The sequence below is a fragment of the Callithrix jacchus genome, chromosome 11 (assembly GCF_049354715.1).
Source record: "Callithrix jacchus isolate 240 chromosome 11, calJac240_pri, whole genome shotgun sequence".
Classification (NCBI taxonomy): Eukaryota; Metazoa; Chordata; class Mammalia; order Primates; family Cebidae; genus Callithrix; species Callithrix jacchus.
Window position 1 is genome coordinate 106,320,147 of NC_133512.1, and position 12,458 is coordinate 106,332,604.

At 41.2% G+C, this 12,458-nt stretch overlaps 1 pseudogene; it reads right to left on the reverse strand.

The window, feature by feature from the left end:
* Positions 1 to 498: 498 nt before the first annotated feature.
* On the reverse strand, positions 499 to 659 carry LOC118143896 (U4 spliceosomal RNA; annotated as a pseudogene).
* Between the last annotated feature and the right edge of the window lie 11,799 nt (positions 660 to 12,458).

The following is a 12,458-nucleotide window of genomic DNA, read 5'->3' on the forward strand; positions in this document are numbered from 1 at the left end:
AGCTCAAATCAGAACAAGCCGGGGCAGTGGAGAGGGTAAGTCACCACTCCTGAACTAGTGGAATCACAGACAGAATCAAGAAGTAAAATAATGGGACCTCAAACATCCACATGAGGAAAGAAAAAAGGCCCGAGAGGAAGCAGGAATTATAAACAGAAGGCAAGATTCTGGACCAGTGAAAGGATAGTCCTGCAAAGAGAACCAGAATCCCTTGAACTGGCTCAGATACCTGAAAGATAGGGCAGGTCAGAAGAAAAGCAATGACCCAGCTACTAGGGAGGCTGAGGCAGGAGGATCGCTTGAACCCAGGAGACAGAGGTTGCAGTGAGCTGAGATCCCACCACTGCATTCCAGCCTGGGTGACAGAGTGAGAGTCCATCTTAAAAAAAAAAAAAGTTATGAGCATCCAGCTCACATTTGTAGTACTGCTTTTTCACAACAGTCCTATAACTGCTATTATCTTCATTTATCAGATGAAGAGAGTCAGACACTGGTTTGCCCAAATTTATCCAACTGGTAAACAGTGGGGCGGGGATTTAAAAATCTAGATGTAGCTAACTACAAATCTCACTCTCTGTGCACAATGACTCTGTTTCAATGAGCAATAATCATGCCTTGGATAAACCTCATTGGCTGTGATACTGCCACTGCACAAAGCTTATGAATCTGTTACAGGATACAGAACCAGGCAACAGTGGAAAGGAGGCTGACTCCTTAGAGTCAGAGATGAAGAAGGCATGGTAGGATTGTGGCTATGTTATCTATCATAGGCAACCAATGAAGCCCAGGAGGAAATCATCCGACATAACACGTGGTGACTTTTGAAGGATGATGATGATGAGTCTGTCTGAAGTCTTTCCTCTTTGTCTTTGACTTTCTGCAGTTTGAATACAATATGGCTACATGGAGACATTTTTATATTTATCCTGTTTGGTGTTCCCTGAGCTTCCTAGATCTGTGATTTGATGTTTCAGAAAGTTCTCAGTCATCACGACGTCACATAATTTTTTTTATTCCTTTCCCTCCTCTCCTTCTGAAAGTCTCATTTTGCATACAATACATCTTCTGTAATTGTCCTACAGTTCTTGGGACATTAAGTTCCAAGTTTTTATTATAAATATTATTATCGGGCCGGGTGCAGTGGCTCACACTTATAATCCCAGAACTTTGGGAGGCTGAGGCGGGCGGATCGCGAGGTCAAGAAATCGAGACCATCCTGGCCAACATCGTGAAACCCTGTCTCTACTAAAAAAAAAAAAACAAAAATGAGCTGTGTATGGTGGTGCGCATCTGTAATCCCAGCTACCCCAGAGGCTGAGGCAGAAGAATCACTTGAACCCAGGAGGCAGAGGTTGCAATGAGCTGAGATCATGCCACAGCACTCCAGCCTGGGTAACAGAGCGAGACTCCATCTCAAATATAAGTAAATAAACAGTATCATTTTCCTTATAAACATTAGTCTAAATAGTGCTATTATGAACACCCTTTTGCTATATCTTTACATAGATCCCTGATTTGTCCTTAAAATAAAGTTTCGTCAGAGAATTGATGGATGAAAACTTCAGATCTGTTCCACAGGGGCTTCTGAAGCTAGGGCTTTCAGTTCTTATGTTAGGACTCATTATCTTACAGTCTGCTGTTCATTTTAGTGCTGTGCTAAAACTGCAGATGAAATTACTTGTATCCTTGTCACGAAAGCCTTGGGACCTGTGATGGTTAATACTAAGTGTCAACTTAATTGGCTTGAAAGATGCCAAGTATTGTTTCTGGGTGTGTCTGTGAGGGTATTGCCAGAGGAGATTAGCATTTGAGTCAGTGGACTGGGAGAGGCAGAGCCACCCTCATTGTAGGTGGGTACCATCAAATCAGCTGCCAACATGACTAGAAAAAACAGGCAGAAGAAGGTAGGATACAGTGGCTTGCTGAATCTTCTGGCTTTCATCTTTCTCCTGTGCTGGATGCTTCCTGCCCTCAAATATCACACTCCATGTTCTTCAGCTTTTGGACTCTTGGACTTATACCAGCAGTGTGCCAAGGGCTCTTGGGCCTTCAGCCACAGACAGAAGGCTGCACCATTGGCTTCCCTATTTTTATTAGGACTTGGACTGAGCCACTACTGGCTTCCTTGCTCCTCAGTTTGCAGACAGCCTATCATGGGACTTCAGTGTGTGATCCTGTGAGTCAATTCTCCTTAATAAACTCCCTTTCATATATACATATATCCATTAGTTCCATCCCTCTGGAGGACCCTGACTAACACAAGACCCCCACAAGGTACCTATGAATAGCAGACAACTGCAAAATGGTTTTATTCCTCTTTCCAACGGGCCAACTCCTACCCCAACTACACCCCACTGTCAGCAAGAAGTTAAAGCAATCGCTAGCCTTTTCCCATCTCTGTAGCTAACAGCTCAAGAATCAGGTATGGTCAAGCTCAAAGAGGGGAGGAAAATTGTCTTTACAAAAATTAGAAAGGTGAGGGAAATCTGACATACCTGACTCCATCTTGCTTCTAACCTCTCAAACTAACCATCTTTGCTCTTTCCTTGGGCATAGGCCAAGCTAACTATGGGAGAAATTCAGTTTATAGTTTAACCTTAAAAGCAAGGATAATAATATAGTTTAACCTTAAAAGCAAGGATAATAATGGCCCCTCCTTGTTCAAGGATAGAATTGCCTTTGTAAAACTAATGACAGGCCATAAGGTTAGAATTACGGTAGGGGCCTGAATTCTGCTAAGACCCATGCATAAATGATAACTAGTCATTGTTTACTGCTCAGGAGACACACGGCATGGGCACAAAATTTGTAAGTTCCCTAATCGCCCCTATAGATAATGTTCCTATTGTAAAACCCAAGACTGGCGGTTGAGGTGTTTTTCAGACTTTGCATTCTAGGAGAATAACTAACATCTCCCAGACTGATGACCCTCACTCAGGAACTGACTCACTGCACAAAGACAGTTTTGACAGCCCTATGCTTCCATCCCCAGCCCAACCAATCAGCATTCTCCATTCCCTAGCCCCCTGCCTATCAAACTATCTTTAAGAAACCCTAGCTTTCAAATTATCTGGGAGACAGATTTGAGAATTAACTCCCATCTTTCCACTTGGCCAGCCCTGTAATTACCCTTAAACTATTTCTATGAAGAAAAAAATATATATATGGATGAAATAAATGACATGCAGAATACTAAGGCCCTTCAAACATGTACTAATAAATTTCATACCAAGTTTATAGCAATTTCCATTTCCATAGAAGATTGTGAACATTCTTGGTCCTTCCCAGCTTCCTGTGTAGGACTCACCTACCCTGAGTAAAGTATCATTTAAGAACTTTCAGAGTTCTTCATGAATCCCTAATTATTAGTTGCCTTTGCAGCATATAATTATTTCCTAAATCGGAAATGTCCATTGACACTGTGGACAATGTCTCACCTATCCTGAGTAAAATCTCTTTTTAATCTACACCAACTTGATCACTGGGGGGTGGAATCATATAAAGTATTAAACATACCATATGTTTAATGCTAAATGCTATATATACCTATTTCCCATTTCTTCAGAAAGCATGCTAAATATACCTGTTTCTCATTTCTTCAGAAAGCATGCAGGTGAACTCTCCATCACAAAAAAAAAGTGTTTCTGAAAATGTGTCTATAGAGTAGAGGGGATATGTCTTAATCAGAAAAAATAAAAGAACCCTTATCAGTTAGTTTAAACGGTATTAATAGCTCACAAAATCATTTGGAGAGCTGGAGCAACAGTCTCCAGGTTCAGCTTCGGTGCCACAGAATTGGCCTGGTGAGTCAACTTTTGCCACCACCAGTGACCAAATGCCAGCTGAAATTCCTGATTTAGAAGTACTGATGTGGGAGTGGTTGAGGAAAAGTCAGAGTTCAACTCAACTCAGCTTTGTCTCAGAAGTGGTACATTTACTGTCTCTTCCATTGACCCAAGTAAGTGACATGGCCAAGTCTGAAAATGGAATGGGGTAATGTTCTCCATCTATACAGAGGCACGAGCAGACACAGGTGACAGGCAGGGCTGTGTAATCCTCTTACAGGGACAGGAGCAAATACTCAAGAAAAGTAATATAATCTACCTATTACCAATCTACCAACTATTAGTAACCAGCCATTAGCTGGGGGGAAAAAATATATATATATGGAAAGGGAGGGAGGGAGGAAGGGAGGGGGGAGAGAGAGAGAGAGAGAGAGAGAGAATTCCTCTGTCACCCAGGCCGGAGTACAATGGCAGGATCTCAGCTCACTGCAAACTTCCCCTCCTGGGTTCAAGGGATTCTCCAGCCTCAGCCTCCTAAGTAGCTGGGATTACAGGCATGCACCACCATGCCCAGCTAATTTTTGTATTTTTAGTAGAGACAGGGTTTTGACATGTTGCCCAGGCTGGTCTTGAACTCCTAACCTCAAGTGATTCATTCACCTCAGGCTCCCAAAGTGCTGGGATTACAGATGCGAGCCACTGTGCCCAGCTGGGACAAAATATTTAACTTGTCTCTTTCCTTGACTTCCTCAAATATAAAAGTATCTTCAAGTACTCTTCTTGCTCTGAAATTCTAGACTTTTAAGTAAAATTTTATACATTAAGTCAAATAGTTAACTCACTAGGGTGAATATTAATAGGAAACATAGAGAAAGCTTTGTTTAAAGTGAAAAATAACTTTACATGCAAATAATCCCTCCTCAAATAGACAATCTTACTTCTCAAATACCAGCTTCTCTTAAATGTCTCTGCTTTCACTGTATCAACAAGTACAAAAAATCTAAAATGTAAAGGTCAATAAACGGTGGACTTTAGGGAAAGATTAAATTTCTTTTAAAATAAACCAGGAGCTAGAACATTTCCAATATTTTTGTTTTGCTTTGGTGGGTACCAAATATAGTTAGGCTACAGGCTTATTCAAGAAACTTGGATCTTAGACAAGAAGGCTTTTGAAAGAAAATTCTAGGCTGGGTGCAGTGGCTCATGCCTGTAATCCCAACACTTTGAGAGACCAAGGCAGGTGGGTTGCTTGAGCCCAGGAGCTGGAGACCAGCCTGAGTAACATGACAAAACCTTGTCTCTACCCAAAAAATACGAAAAGTACCCAGGTGTGGTAGTCCCAGCTACTCAAGAGGCTGAGATGGGAGAATTGCTTGAGCCTAGGAGGCGAGGTTGCAATGAGCTGAGATCATGCCACTGCACTCCAGCCTAGGTGACAGAGCAAGACCCTGTCTCAGAAGGAAAGATGGGTAAGGGAAAGGGAAGGGAAAGGGGGAGGGAGGGAGGGATTCTGTCTTGATGAAATGACAGAGAAAGGAAATAAATTGCAGTAGGACAAATTAACATAGTAAGGAAATAATAGTTAATGTCTGGCATCGAGGATTTAGCACTGTAGAGTGAGTCTACTCTTTATTCTGAAGTCTACATCATATAGCAATAAAAAAAAGCTGAACATTAATTTTGAGAATCCTGTGCCCCAAGTCTCTGGTGCATGACCCAAGCATCCAAATCCCACTGCAGCATTTCTGTCTTTGATTTGTTGCTGTCTCATGTGGACATTGCTGATTTAGGGAATAATTATATGCTATAAGGGTAACTAATAATTAGGGATTCATGAAGATCTCTGAAAGTTCTCAAAAATCACAAAGGTTTATTATATTTTTTAAGAAGACACAAACAAGTTTTTAAAGAAAAACAAATCTTTAGAAATGAGACATAAGCTACCATGCATGATACAAAGGTCCATAGTCCAACTGTCAGATGCAACATCAGTTAAGACTCTTCCTGTTGCAAGTGACAAAAACTCAATTCAAATTGCAGGCAAAGGGTTTGGGGTTGTTATTGAAAAGTCTCAGTGATTGTATTAACCTTCTCTCACATTGCCATAAAGAACTACCTGAGACTGGGTGAGTTATAAAGAAAAGAGGCTTAACTGACTCGCAGTTCCACAGGCTGTACAGGAAGCATGGCTGGGGAGGCCCCAGGAAACTTACAATCATGGCAGAAGGCAAAGGGAAAGCCAGCCTGTCTTATCATGGTGGAGCAGGAGAGAGAGTGTGTGAAGAGGAGGTGCTGCACACTTTTAATCCACCAAATCTCATGAGAACTCACTCCCTATGGTGAGAACAGCAAGGAGAAAATCCACCCTCATGATCTAATCACCTCCCACCAGGTCCCTCCCCCAAAAATGGGGATTACAATTCAACATGAGATTTGAGTGGGGATGCAGAGCCAAACCGTATCAGTGATTTTCAGGTTTGACTCCATCCAGGAGCCCAAATGATGTCATTAAGACGCAGTTTCTTTCTGATTATCATTCCGTTGGCAGCTCCCTCCGCTCTCATCCTCCCAGATTATATTTCAGCACAGAAGAGACGCCTTTACTCAGTGTCTCAGGTGTAAGTCCCTGGATTTATATTGATTGGATCAGTTTAAGTCACCTCCCTGCTCCTGATTAATCAGGCCTTGATCACAGGTGCTGCCTCTAGAGAAAGGAGCGAGCCCTCACCCAATCCATAATCCACAGGGATGGAGTCCTGGAGAAATGGTTCTCCAAAGGAAATTCAGGGTGTGCTAATCCAGAAAAAAATGCAAATTGTAATAGGTGATCAAAACAGTAAATGCTGCCTACGGATGCTGATATGGTTTAGCTGTGTCCCCACCCAAATCACATCTTGAATTGTAACTCCTACGATTCCCACATGTCATGGGAGGAACCCAGTGAGAAGTGATTGAATTCCGGGGGTAGGTCTTTCTTGTGCTGTTCTTGTGATAGTGAATGGGTCTCATGAGATCTGATGTTTTTAAAAACGGGAGTTTCTCTGCACAAGCTCTCTCTGTGCCTGCTGCCATCCACGTAAGATGTGACTTGATCCTCCTTGCCTTCCACCATAATTGTGAGGCCCAGCCACATGGAACTGTAAGTCCAATAAACCTCTTTCTTTTGTAAATTGCCCAGTCTCAGGTGTGTCTTTATCAGCAGTGTGGAAATGGACTAATACAGATGCTTAAGATAAAACTGAAGGGCTCGGTGGCTTCAATATACAAACGCCAGATCCTAAGCAAGTGTAGGTGCAGCGTCAAACTCTCCCTGTTTGGAAAGAAAGGGAAAGTCCCAGGACTCCGACTGAGGCAAGTATTCTAGCAACTGTGGTGAAGATAGCTTCTCCATGACTCCCCCAAAAAAACAACCTAGAAGATAGCTTCTCCATGACTCCCCCAAAAAAACAACCTAAAATTTCTGTAGTATCTGTTACCTTTCTGCCTTTGGAAGTTTAACCATTAATGTAATTGTCAGAGAAACAACACCACCAGCTCCATGTTGTGTCTGAATTAATGACCTTATTTTTCATTGAGCCAGCCTTGAGTACATCCAAATTTATTCCTTAATCTGTTCATTTTGTGTAATTACCCGGACCCAGGAGTGCTTGCATTCATCAGATGTTCATTTTTGTGCTTTTTTTTTTTTTTAGACAGGGTCTTGCTGTGTTGGCCAGGCTGGAGTGTCGTGGTGCAATTAAAACTCATTGCAGCCTCAGCCTCCCAGGCTAAAACAATTCTCCCACCTCATCCTCTCGAGCAGCTGAGACCACAGATGCAATCCATCATGCCTGGCTAATTTTTTGTAGAGACAAAATCTCACCATGTTGCCCAGGCTATTTTTGTGCTTTTAAACTTACCTTGGAATAAACAGTGCAATATATTTTGAGGGAAAAAAATTTGATTTGTGCTATTGGAATTTTTGAACTAGCGTTAGATTATGTAGAAGATAAACACTAACCTAAGTGTGTACATTCTTCTGAGGAGAGTCCACCCCTATTTCAAAGGGGTTGATGACTCAAAAACTGTTCAGGGCACTGGCCTATGCCCATGACCTGCAGAGCACATTTTGCCCATATCACTAAGATATGGAGCATGATGAGGACATTCCAAGGCAATGAAGTCAGATTCAGTTTAACCCCTGGCCCTACTCTGTGACCTCAGGCAAGTTACAGAGTCTCTCTGTGCCTCATTTTCCTCATCTATAAAATAGGGATAATAATAGCTCCTACCTCAAAGGCTTATGGTATAATTAAATGAGATAATTTATATCAAGTATTTAAATCAGTAACTGATATGTAATAAGTAATGAATAAATATTATTATTATAACTATACAAATTTGGTTTTCATATTTCTCTTCCCTAAACTTTCAAACTCAACTTGTTACAATACAATTAATCTACAGTTTATGCAACCTCAAGATGTCACTCACTCACTAAATAGTAATATATTTACTTAATAAGGACATATACACCTGGAATTTGGTACCAAAAATTTACAAATTAAATATCTTCTATTTACTACATATGTATATAGCACTAACTCTGTGTTGAGGCTGTTATTAAATACTTTACTAATATTAACCCTTTTAATCCTGAGAATAATCCTGTGAGGTAGGTTCTATCAGTATCATTCCTTTACAGATGAGGAAACTGAGGCACAGAGAAAGTAAGTAACTTCACTAAGGTTACATAGCTGGTAAACATTAGATTTAGAATTTGAACCCAAAGAATCTGGTTCCAGAGTCAAGGACTTTAACTATTTTGCCATTTGTGTTTCACTTTTGCTGCTCATTTGACAGAGAAGGAAGGATTAGAAGAGAGATAAAATAACAGTCGTCAACTTCCTGCATTTAGCAAGCACTACCATGTTGCAGCTTTCACATTTACTTTAATAATTTCATCTCTGTTAAGACTTTTATGAACAATCATAAAAATATTTTTATAGAGCACTTTAATACCAGAGTTAATCTCATTTAATATTCTAATAGCACTACAAAATAGGTGCCATTATTACTGCCATTTTATAGATGAGGAAAGTAAAGCTTAAAACAATTAAGTGATATATCCAAAGTCACATGGCGGTAAATAGTGGAACTGGGCTTCAAACCCACGGTCTGGCTCTGAAACTCTTAGGCTTAACCACATCACTCTCTCCCTCTCCTGACTCCCTAACCCCCTAGGGTACATATTATGATGCTATTATTAATAAATCACATGAAGTTGTTTGGCCTCCATTCAGAGGATACCGAGCACTGACACTGTTGTCTATCACTTTGGAAATGGGAGAGTGAAGCCACAGAGACTAAGGAGATACTAGAAAGACCCAATGAAGTGTCAGTCTTGTCACTGGGAAAGCTTACTGCAGTCCAATTTGGGAAGCAAATGAATGTTCCTCGAGGGTTTCCAAGCTCTCTTTCATACCTATCGTTTCATCCTGGAAACTCTGATTCCCCATGGTGCTGTTGGAAAATAATACATTCTCTCCAAATTCTTATGACTCGATTAAGAACTCAAAATGGGTTAGGGAAGATATGATGAAATATAAATGTGGAATTTTCAGAATGCTAATCCTATCATTAGGCTGCTCAAAGGCAGGGCATTTCCATTAAATAAGAATTTCTACCATTCTGGTGTGTATCCGAGGACAAGAACTCCCTGTCATCACCCAGGGCAGAATTGTGGAGAAACTTTGAGAAAGCTTTTGGATTAAGAAATTAAGAAATATTAAGAACATTTTAAAAACAGACTACTCAGGGGTCTGCTCTAATAGTAATAAATGCCATAAATAGAGTTTAATTTATGCAATTTCTTTCCCTTTTTTTGAGATAGAGTCTTGCTCTGCTGCCCAGGCTGGAGTGCTGTGGCATGATCTCAGCCTACTGCAACCCCCACCTCCCTGGTTCAAGCAATTCTCCTGTCTCATCCTCCTGAGTAGCTGGGACTAGAGATGTGCATGACTACATGGGCTAATGTTTGTATTTTTAGTAGAGACAGGGTTTTGCCATGTTGGTCAGGCTGGTCTCAAACTCCTGACCACACGTGATCCACCTATCTCGGCCTCCCACAGTGCTGGGATTACAGGCATGAGCCACTGTGCCTTGCCTTTTTTCTTTTTTTAAGATGGAGTCTTGCTCTCTTGCCCAAGGTGGGAGTGCACTGGTACAATCTTGGCTCACTGCAACCTCCGTCTCCTGGGTTCAAGCAGTTGTTCTGCCTCAGCCTCCCAAATAGCAAAGATTACAGGTGTGTGCCACCATACCCAAGTAATTTTTGTATTTTTAGTAGAAATGGGATTTCCCCATGTTGGCCAGGCTGGTCTTGAACTCCTCACCTCAGGTAATCCACCCACCTCAGCCTCCCAAAGCGCTGGGATTACAAGCATAAGCCACTGCCCCCCAGCCTAATTTATGGAATTTCTGTTGACCAAGTCCAGAGATATTAAGTTTCTGGTAACTCCTAGGAGGACAGTTTCAACTTTAAACTGAAAGGAATGACTAATGGCAAACACACACCATGTAGTTCACATATCATGCTTTTCAGTTTTACAATTGCTTTGCTAGGTAGCTATGACCAACCTGTTTTATTAATAAGGAAGAATATCTAAGTGTCATTGATAGGAAAGATAAGATTCACACATAGTTCTGATTCCAAAGACTTTTCTCTTTAAATGCTGCTCTTGGGTGCAGAGAGAGAATATGCCTCTCCCAGGATTGCAAAATGCACCCCAGTCATGAAGTAGAAAGGTAAACTACCAAAGACCAGGCTGAGAAAAGCAGCCAGTCTGACACAAGAGTGTGTCCCTGTAATTTACATATAGTATTATGCCCCTTAAAGGAGAGTTCTTCTACACGGTCCACTGGCTATGCTAGAATCTGCTAATTTCTGGGACACTGCCTCCTGCCCACGTGATCTAAATGCTAAGATTTCTGGATACTGATGGGGATTTTTTCCCAATGATCTCTATGACACCAACATCTTTGTCTGGATCCTTTCCCTTTGGTATTGGCAGGTGACTTTCTGCTCTGTCTGAATTGTAAGTTCCAAGATCTGAGTTGAGGTTTCGGAGTAGGCCATGTCAGCCCAAATCTTTACATTCATGAGTCTTTAGGCCAAAGTACCATGACAATGTCACTCATCAGCACTTCATTACAAGGTCCCCAATAGGCTGGGGTTTTTTGTCTTTCCTTTTGTTTTTTTTCAAAACAATACCTGTACTTCTCAAAATACACTTTATATTTTAGAACAGCTTTAGGTTCACAGCAAAATTGGGCAGAAAGTACAGAGAGTTCTCACATGGCCCCAGTCTCCCAGAGCACAACCTCCCCCATTATCAACACCCCACCCCCCACACCAGCCTGGGACATTTGTTACAACTGATGGAGCTGCATGGACATGTCATTATCACCCAGAGCCCAGAGTTTGCATTAGGGTTCACTCTTGGAGTTGTTCCTTGTGTGGGGTTTAGACAAATGTATTCACCATTGTAGTATCATAGAGAGAAGTTTCACTGCCCTAAAAATTATTTGTATTCTAACTATTTATCCCTCCCTCACCACAGCCCCTGGCAACCACTCATCTTTTGACTGTCTCCATAGTTTTGCCTTTTACAGAATGTCATATAATTGCAATCATACAGTATGTGGCCTTTTCAGATTAGCTTCTTCCACTCAGTAACATGCACTTAGGTTTTTTCCAGGTCTTTTCATGGCTTGACAACTAATTTCTTTTCAGTGCTGAGTAATATTCCATTGTCTGGATATACCACAGTTTATTATCCATTTACCTACTAAGAGACATCCTGATTGTTTTCTGGGTTTTTTTTTTTTAATGAAGAAAAAAGAGTCCAAATCATTTGACAGGTATATTGAAATATTTGTTAATGAAATTGTACTATTGTATATGATGTTTCCATGGTGTTTCTAGGACTAGCTTCAAAATAATAATCATGTGAAACAAGAAGGGCAATGGGTTGATGTTACCTGAAAGTACGTAATGAATATGTAGGGATTCATTACATTATCATCCACTTGCATATATGTTTGAAATTTTCTATAATAAAAACATTTAAATGCATTCCTGGAGCCAAGATTTTGTTTACAACATTCTCACAGACTGTTAAACACTTCCCTTCTTCTCTCTGAAAACTCAGTCCCATTTCTTTGATTATTTCCCTAGCTACTCTAGTCTCCAGGGTAGTCTACAGGGTTATCTTCTTCCTCAAAAACCATCTTTTTTTTTTTTTTTTTTTTTTGGAGATAAGGTCTTGCTGTGTCCCATAGGCTGGAATGCAGTGGCATGATCAGAGCTCACTGCAGCCTCAACTTCCTGGGCTCAAGTGATCCTCCTGCCTCAGCCTCCCCAGTAGCTGGGACTACAGGCATGCATCAGGATGCCTGGTTAAATTTTTTTTATTTTTTTATAGACATGGGGTTTCCCTGTGTTGCCCAGGCTAGTCTTGAACTCCTGGACTCAACTGATCCTCTCACCTCAGCCTGCCAAAGTGCTGAGATTACAGGTGTAAGCCACCATGCCCAGCCCATTTCTTTAAATACATGTATTAGAAAAGAAAGCCAGGCATAGTGGCTCACACCTGTAATCCCAGCACTTTGGGAGGCTGAGGCAGGCAGATC